Source organism: Capsicum annuum, chromosome 10 (assembly GCF_002878395.1).
Source record: "Capsicum annuum cultivar UCD-10X-F1 chromosome 10, UCD10Xv1.1, whole genome shotgun sequence".
Taxonomy (NCBI): domain Eukaryota; kingdom Viridiplantae; phylum Streptophyta; class Magnoliopsida; order Solanales; family Solanaceae; genus Capsicum; species Capsicum annuum.
In genome coordinates this window covers 19,658,491-19,666,784 of record NC_061120.1, presented here as the reverse complement: position 1 = coordinate 19,666,784, position 8,294 = coordinate 19,658,491, and positions in this window count along the sequence as shown.

Below are 8,294 nucleotides of genomic sequence, written 5' to 3'. Positions count from 1 at the left end.
TATTTAGTTACTCATGAGTTATGCCACTATAAGGGTTAGCTTGGGATCGCTTGTGGTTCTAAGCACCTTGTGACGTCTAGGGGGTAGTCTCGGAGAGTTACAGAATGCACCAGGTTGCCTAACGTGTTCCAACAGAAGCTTTAAAGACATTAAATAATAAACACGATAGTTTTACATGGAAAATATTTGAATCACAAAAGGTGTAAAAAATCACGACTTGTAACTCTGTAGGATTTAACCCCAACTTCACTAAACACAATGAGCCTCTCAACAAACGATTACAAACTTTGTAGCCTAAAGCATTGTAAACTTTAATTCCTAATGTTCAACAATCTCCCCAGACTATTGAAACCCATTCAAGTTCCCCCACTTGAAAATCTTATAAAATTATAGCAACCCTAGGAACTAACTCTAATTCCTAAAAATACACAAACTTCTAAAGGTTTATGTTTCCAAGTCTTTGAGTTATCACAACTCGAAGACTAAAATCCTGAACCAGTTTATAACACACTGACACTAAGAAAGCTTCAAAATTACAACTCAATAAACTTCTTAATACATATTAACTAGAATAAAGGACTGTTAGACATATAGATGAAATAGGTTTTTCAATTTGGTTCACTGAATTAGGCTTCACTTAGATAGCTAGGTAGAACTCTTTCAAATATTTTTCTTACTTATTTTCTTGTGTTCTCCTTTTTTCCTTTGTTATTATTTGTGCATGAATTTCATTTTGAAAGTCCCTGAATATTTATAACTCCTATTGATCTTCACAACCTAGTAGACTTTTAACTTTACAAGGACTCCCATGCTTCTTGGACTCTCTTCTTGAGTGTTGTAGTCAAATACTAACTCTTCTTTTTAGCATATGATGATCTCCTAATGTTTACCTGAAGTAACAAACTTTCTTTCCTTTATTTTTGCTCATATGAATTTATTACAAAATGTCCTCTTGCAAGTTGAACTCTTTTGAAGTAGGTTTTCATAAACCAACTATGCTTGCTCGTTCCATGGCCTCTTGGTAATCATTAGAACTTCATAAGTCTTAAAAAATTGCCCTTTTTTAATGATGAAAACTCAGACCTTTGTGCATTCCATTTTGATATAAACATCTTGACCTGTGAACATCATAGCATGAAATACTTGAATGAAAACTCATGCTTAGCGCATCCCATTTCAATATAAACATCTTGACATGTGAAAGCTAAAGCATGGAACACGTGAATGAGCCAGGTTACTTAACTAGGTCATAAAATCTGCAACAACCCTTATTTTCCCTTTTGACATCATAAAAAAACTATTTCAACCATATAAATTGTAAAGAATTATGAACTCTGCATGATGGAACAGGTAATAAAAACATGTTTCATGTACCTAGTTCATCACTTTATCAATCTTCAAATCCATTGGTCCATTAAGAACTCTTGTTTTACAAAGACTCTCATTTTATTGGATGCTTGAGTCTGCATATTTGTGGACTCCTTATGTGGATATGCTTTGTCCAAGTTTGTAAGAAATCTTACTTGAGAAGGACTCCATCTTGCTTGGATGCTTAAGTCTGTACGTTTTTGGACTCTTGTCTTGGATATGCTTTATACAAACTTTCTGATCTTTCCTTCTTGAGACTTTCATTAATTCAAAGAGTCCTCATACATGTTAGATTCTTGATGCGGGAACATGTTGATCAACCTATTTTATGTAAGTGTTCCACTACTTTGTCAATCATCAAAACATACACGAGGTCAATAAATATAATTACTCTCTTTTGTATAGTGAATATTGTTGGAAACTTAGATGTCACGATCCAAAAACTAGGTCATGATGAAACTTATCGTGGATAAGCCTTGATAAGTAAGTCTATCACCCAAACTAATAACAAAATACACAAATACAATAATAAATGCCTAGACGAGACTCCTAGAACAAAGTCAAGACGATCATAGAATATAATTACAATGAAACCTAAAAGAAAACCATAAAATCCAATCCCAAAATCTGGTGTCACAGCATAAGAGCATCTAATATAACTCATAGATAAAAGAGTCCTACCTCAAAATATCACCAACTTCATCCCATAAATTAGGCTCCAGGAGTTGTATTCATACTAGAATTTACACTGAAAGGACATAATAGGAGTGAATACAGTCCACTTGTACTCAGTGGGTATCATAGGCCGACTGAGAAAAGTAGGAAATAAAATAAGTAAAATGTACTTTAAGCATGTCACCTGCAAATTGAAAAGTCTCAAATGGTAGCTCACACTAAACAGTTCTAATATATATATATATATCTATATATCTATATATATATATATATATGTATGTATGTATGTATACAAAAAAGCAAAAACACAGATATAAAGGAGAAAATATACGAAAGGCACACATACTTCAAGGAAACTAAGGAAAAGCAAGCAAGATATATACGCAATGCAATGCAATGTGGATGAAATGAATGGTGAAATCATCATATGACTTTTTGTATACGTTCACCAAGATCGCATCTACCAGGCAGGGCCCATGGGGGGTTTATAACCCATATACTATATCTCATATCTCAATCTCAACTCTCCTCTCTGTCTTGTCTTCACAGAGTGGGTTTCATAAAAGTATCTCATTTTCTTTTGAAAATAGTGTGTCTCAGTGGTACAAATATCTCATGAATGCACATGTATGGAATGATGATGTAATACTCAAAATCAATCCAAAACGAGGATATCCAATCCAATCAAAATGTAAGTATATATGAGTGAGTCCAGAAATCAACTCTATATGTCTATAATTCATGATTCATCAACTCCAAATAGGTATCATCATAATATACATACATGCAAGACATAATCATTATCGTTTCAACCCGTAACTCGGATATTTTATCATGATAAAAGTAATCAATGCTCAAATAATACCTATATTATCAAATTAAGCCCTCACACAAGTATTATATCTACAACGAAGACATAAAGATGCACAAATAAGGACAATAATGTCAAGTAAATCTTCCACACGGGCAACACCCAATATTAAATACACAAGTTAACAACAATAGCTATAACCCCCCACATAGGTATAACACAACTAAATAATCTAGAATTATGAACCCCATAGTTACTTTCCACAGTTCATATCATGCTTTAATTATATATTAACTACCTAACTCAATCTGAAACAAGTTAAGTCATAACCTACCTCGAAATGATGGAATTTCAGTCTAAAGTGCATCAACAGGAGACTCCCCCCTACGAATGACCTCAGAATCAACTAAACAATCAAATATAGCATCTACACATTAAAAGAAAGCTAACGATACTCATATTATCCATATTCGGACTGGGTCGAATACAAGTTAAAAAATGAAAGAGGTAAAACTAAATTTTATTTTAAAAACATATTGTCCAAGGTTATAGGAGTCTATAGGATAAAACCCACATAAAGGTAGATTAAAATTAAGCTCCAAAATAAAGAAAACCCCTTTTAAAACTTTTCTAGGTAAGAATTCCAATTTTCCTCTTTGAAATCATGATTTAAAGGTGTTTTTAAGATAAAGTCAATAGGAAATAGTGAGATTATAAGTTTAGAAGTTATCCACATGAAAAAAATATTGAAACCCTCAAAAATTGTCTTTCCCAAAGCTTGGAGGTTCAAAAATAAAGAAAAATCGAGGATGGGGGGGGGGGGGATTTCTATACAAATATTGTCGTTTAAGCGGATAAGTGTCCACTTAAGCGATTATCACCAAAATGGTACCAGGACTCCAAAGCGACTACCGCTTAAACGATGCATGACCACTAAAACAGCTAACACTTAAGCAGTCTTAGTCCGATAAAGTAGCCTCCGCTTAAGCGGCTGCACTAGATATCAACTGATGTGATTTGGGTTGCAAGCCTACCAAGTTTCGATCGGACCCCCTCTATTTGATCAGGATCTCACCGAGACAAACCATATATGATACTAGGCTAATTTTGATATTTCAGACATAATGGCAATGCCAGATTTTAAAAAAAAGTTATTTTTACAAAATTAACTCTAGCATCCTTTTTCACTATATTCTATATGAAGAATTAAAATGAGATATAAAGGTCTCAAAATTGATTGAACCCCTCTACCAACCCAAATTCAACACTCCGAATATACCGACACAAATTGTTTTGCCATCTGCACTTAGAACTACAACTATTGACCAAAGTCAACGATATGATTTCTCAAGCCTCTAAAACTACAAGCTCGCATAATTCTTTTCCAATTGTCTCGAGAATCGTACCATACCAACCATCACCAAACTTCAATATCAACATGTAACAACTTCGAAAAAAGAAAAAAAAAAGATCAAATCACATAGAAATAAAAATTTCACAAACTAAGGTCATTACATTAGAATCTTTATCTTCGTTTTAACTCTTTCTTTAACTATTCTCACCTTTCTAAATGAACAATGTTTCCTACACTTCACATATTTCATACTACTACTCATCTCTACGACAAAAAAAAAACACAATTTATATAGGTATAAATATATAGGTGTAGTATTTATTCTATCTAATAAATGAGGAAGTAGTGGAATAGTAAAATAGGTACATCATGCAGTAGTGGTTACAAGAGTTACAAACATAATTAGGTAGAATAATGTGTTAATGGTTACACAAATTCCAAAATACTAATGGTCACCTCTACTATAAATTTATACCCACTAACTAATGTGAGTTATGGTAGTAAAGGACATCAAAAGTCACGAAGAAGATGCAGCAAGTTAGCAACTCAATTTGGTATTTTTTTTAAACATATTATTATTATTAAAATGCATGCACCAACAATCCCTCACTCATATTAATATTAAAATAATATAAAGTATCACCAAATTAGTCAAAGAATACTATTATACATAATGAAAGTGTGTTCTACATTGAATCTCCACTTAGTAAGACAGTAACATTTATTCTAGAGTCAGTAGTGTCTCAGACTTGAATTATGTCTGTTTAAGGAAACTAAAGTGTCACTACTTATACACAATAATCAATGTGTTTACATAATATTTAATAACCACCGTAATATGGCCTTATTTTATCCCTATTTTAATGAGTGTTTTTGAGAATAAACTCAATTCTCATAGGAAGCGACCTACTTTCACGCTCACATATATGGAATCTATCAAGGGTGGTCCTATAATTTTGACATCCCACTTATACAAGATACAATATTTCATTAAAATTTCTCAGACTCATTCTACACAAATCATAACAGAATAATGTACTCACACCATAGGAAGAGTTAAAATAATAGTGCATTCACAACAAGTCATCATATGGTTCGTTCTCTCCACTGAACCTGGTTATAGGATCTTTAGTCTCAAGGATGTGTTTCCTTATATATGACTAAGAATTTTTTGAGCTTAAATTTCAACCCTCTTGATGTGCTTCAAAGCCTTTATCTTGCCAAGGCCTTGTTAGTTCATTGTAAGATTATCATAAGATTTGACAATATCAATATTTTGGTACCATTTGTCAAATATTATATCACAATATTATTTTTTACTCACGGGTTTGAGTTACCATTATAATTACAGTTTTACACTATATCAATAACTGTAATGCTATCACGATAACTTAAAATTAGAGAAATCAATTCTCCAAATATAGTGTTTGATCAATTCACTTTTTCACTAGTTGACACTAAAATAATTAGTTCAACTCCATAGTAGAGTTAACAAATAATAATTTCTTTTCATTCAACAGATATAGCACTAAGGGATCGTTTGGTTGGGAAAAAGTTATCCCGAGATAATTAATTACAGGATTAGTTATTCCATCATATATATGGATAACTTATCCCATCACTAAAGCATAAATGGTGGGATAAATAATCTCTTGACTAACTAATACCTCCAACCAAACATGGAATAAAATAATCCTGCATTTTATCCCGAGACTATTATAACTTATACCTCACACCAAACAACCCCTAAGTGTTCTCATTTGCATTACAAATTACTTTTAAGTATTGCAGAATTTATTTATTTTTTATAAAACAAACCACAACTTCCTTGCTAAGTAAATATACCTGGTTTGTTGCACTTACTAAGTACTTTTTAAAACATACATATTATTATGCAAAGTGCAAATAATTACATATCTCCTATTTTTATCAGGCTGACAAAATCCTTTTTTATTTGTCACACCACTGTCACATATTTGAATCAAAAAGAGTTGCATGACTCATAAAATCAATAAATGTATTTCATAATTTTTTTTCACCTAAATGTGACATGTCAAGGTAAAAATTCATCACACGATTTAAATATTTTTCATTCCTAGAATGAAATTTATCTCATTCAATTTTTCATGTCAAAATGACTACTCAATTTTTTCATTCTTTTTGATAGCATGCATGTTAGATCCAAAGACATCAACTCATATGCAAATACGAAGATGTGATTTATTCTAAGACTAATAAATGTACTTGTGACACCTTTTGTTTTAAACCTTTCTCAAAATGCAAAAAATACATTTTTTATGGTGGCTTTTTTTTTCTCGTTTCATTAGCCCCCACTATTTTGAGAATCTAACGAAAATAAATTTTCATTAATAGTATATTTTTATTCATGAAAAATATTAGGTAAAAGATTTCTTTTACCTTTCCTCCGCTTGAGTTGAGGAAGTTGAAAGATACTTTACTTTGGCTATCTCTTGCCTTTCATCTTTTGAGATATCTCATATTCATATTCGTATTTTTTCAAACTGTAACAAAACATGAATCTCCTTAAAATTATTGTATAATATACCACAATTATTAAATTATATTTAAAAATATAAAATGAACAAAATGAATAAATAAATATTCTTCAGGTCGAGACACAAATATCTCGCTCTTTTAAGGAGATTCAAGTCCATTGTGGCATAATCTACATCGATCCAACAATATATCTCTCGACTTGCCATCACGATGTACAACTCAAGCAACTCTAGATTAGTTGAAGAGTACAAAACTTCACTAGGAAAACACCTTCCTTTAATATATAATTACTCTCTTTGTATTAGGAATATAGATATTTTATTTGTCTCAATTTTTTCACTGATATAATTACTCGCTTCTGTAAAGTGAATATAGTTGGAGACTTTAACTATATTTTTGTCTCAACCCTCTCTTTCATTATTCTCATCTCTCTACATACTATAATGTTTCCCACACTTCACATGTTTCATACTACTACTCATCTCTACGACACAAGGAAGAAAATACCATTTATATAGATGCAATATTTCTTCCATCTAATAAATGAGGGTGTACTGGGATAGTAAAGTAGGTAGATCTTGTAGTAGTGGTTACAAGAATACAAACATAATTAGGTAGAATAATGAGTTAAGAGTTACAGAAGTTATAAAATACTAATGGTCACCTCTACTATAAATTTATACCCACTTACTAATGTGAGTAATGGTAGCTAAGGCCACCAAAAGTCACGAAGAGGATGCAACAAGTTAGTAACTCAATTTACTATTTTTTTAAAGCATACTGTTAATATTAAAAGGATAATTTACACAAATATACAAATTTAAGAGACATAAATACATAAAATTTTTTATCTTTTAAAATATTTCATAAAATCTCATATTTCTTCTTTTCCTCTTAATACATATTAAATAAGGAAGTAACAAATTTGTATTTATTTAGGGGAGTAAATCATGAGAGAGAATATCTTAAATATCCACAACAAAAAAATTAAATTAAAAAATTTTCATCAGATCATATCATTTGCAATTTACATTTGGTTCAATTTTTTTCAACTCTATTAATCTTTATTTTTTTCCTTAAAATTTTGAAAGCTTTACTATGTGCTTCATGTTGACAAACATATATATTATTTTGAAGAATCTTCATACTATAGAATCTAAAAGATCTCATAGTTTTGGCGGAATCATGACAATGACGATGAAGTTGAGAGAGTTAATGGGTAGTGGTGAAAATGGAGAAGAAAATTACTTCATTAAAATATATTTCATGATACATATGAATGTATCACTATGCATATATATCATAGTAAAAAAGAATGTATTTTTTTGTTCATGATACATATGAATGTACTTGCATGCTAATGTATTATAGTACACTAATTCATATATAATATGAAGCTTATTAGTATTTATTTATGAAACATGTGAGTGTATCTCTGTGCATATGTATCATAGTAAAATAGAGTGTAATTTTTGTTCAAGATACATATGAATGTACTTGCATGCGTGCATAACCATCATAATATAAAGAGAAAATACATCAAATCCCCCCTCAACTTGTCACCAAAAC